Source organism: Cicer arietinum, chromosome 6 (assembly GCF_000331145.2).
Source record: "Cicer arietinum cultivar CDC Frontier isolate Library 1 chromosome 6, Cicar.CDCFrontier_v2.0, whole genome shotgun sequence".
In the NCBI taxonomy this organism is placed as follows: domain Eukaryota; kingdom Viridiplantae; phylum Streptophyta; class Magnoliopsida; order Fabales; family Fabaceae; genus Cicer; species Cicer arietinum.
The window spans coordinates 57,763,911-57,765,570 of NC_021165.2; positions in this window are offsets into that span (position 1 = coordinate 57,763,911).

Sequence of the window (1,660 nt, forward strand, 5' to 3'; positions counted from 1 at the left end):
AAAATCGTTTAAGTTAACTGTGCGTTAAGAATGGGGAATCTCTTAATGTCTCGGTTACTTAATATTTGTTTTTTGAAAATCGTTTAAGTTAACTGGGCGTTAAGAATGGGGAATCTCTTAATGTCTCGGTTACTTAATATTTGTTTTTTGAAAATCGTTTAAGTTAACTGGGCGTTAAGAATGGGGAATCTCTTAATGTCTTGGTTACTTAATATTTGTTTTGAAAATCGATAAGTTAACTGTGCGTTAAGAATGGGGAATCTCTTAATGTCTCGTTTACTTAATATTTGTTTTGAAAATCGATAAGTTAACTGTGCGTTAAGAATGGGGAATCTCTTAATGTCTTGGTTACTTAATGTTTGTTTTTGAAAATCGTTTAAGTTAAATGAGAATTAAGAATGGGGAATCTCTTAATGTCTTGGTTACTTAATGTTTGTTTTTGAAAATCGTTTAAGTTAAATGAGAATTAAGAATGGGGAATCTCTTAATGTCTTGGTTACTTAATATTTGTTTTGAAAATCGATAAGTTAACTGTGCGTTAAGAATGGGGAATCTCTTAATGTCTTGGTTACTTAATATTTGTTTTAAAAATCGTTAAGTTAACTGGGCGTTAAGAATGGGGAATCTCTTAATGTCTTGGTTACTTAATATTTGTTTTTGAAAATCGTTTAAGTTAAATGAGAATTAAGAATGGGGAATCTCTTAATGTCTCGTTTACTTAATATTTATTTTGAAAACCGTTTAAGTTAATTCGGCGTTAAGAATGGGGAATCTCTTAATGTCTTGGTTACTTAATATTTGTTTGGAAAATCGTTTAAGTTAAATAAGTATTGAGAATGGGGAATCTCTTAATTACTTATTTACTTAATGTTGTTTTGAAAAATCGTTTAAGTTAACTGGGCGTTAAGAATGGGGAATCTCTTAATGTCTCGTTTACTTAATATTTGTTTTGAAAATCGTTAAGTTAACTGGGCGTTAAGAATGGGGAATCTCTTAATGTCTCGTTTACTTAATATTTGTTTTGAAAATCGTTAAGTTAACTGGGCGTTAAGAATGGGGAATCTCTTAATGTCTCGTTTACTTATGTGTGTTTTGGTAAATCGTGCAGACCCGTGATAGGTGGCACCTTGGTAAACGGTACGGGCCCGTGATAGGCAGTACCTTTACGATTTACCTTGGTAAGTTGTGCAGACCCGGGATAGGTGGCACCTCGGTAAACAGTACGAACCTGTGATAGATAGTACGTTTACGACTTACGTTCCTGAGGGAATTGTGTTTGTCCGTGAGAGACTGCGCAGGGGTTTTTCCGTGAGAGACTACGCCCTGGTTTAAGTTAGATGAGAATTAAGAATGGGGAATCTCTTAATGTCTCGTTTACTTATGTGTGTTTTGGTAAATCGTGCAGACCCGTGATAGGTGGCACCTTGGTAAACGGTACGGGCCCGTGATAGGCAGTACGTTTACGATTTACGTTTGGTAAGTTGTGCAGACCCGGGATAGGTGGCACCTTGGTAAACAGTACGGACTCGTGATAGGTAGTACGTTTACGACTTACGTCCCTTAGGGAATTGTGTTTGTCCGTGAGAGACTGCACATGTGTTTGTCCGTGACAGACTACACCCTGTTAAATTATGAATGGTTGGTTCATTTGGTATGTGTA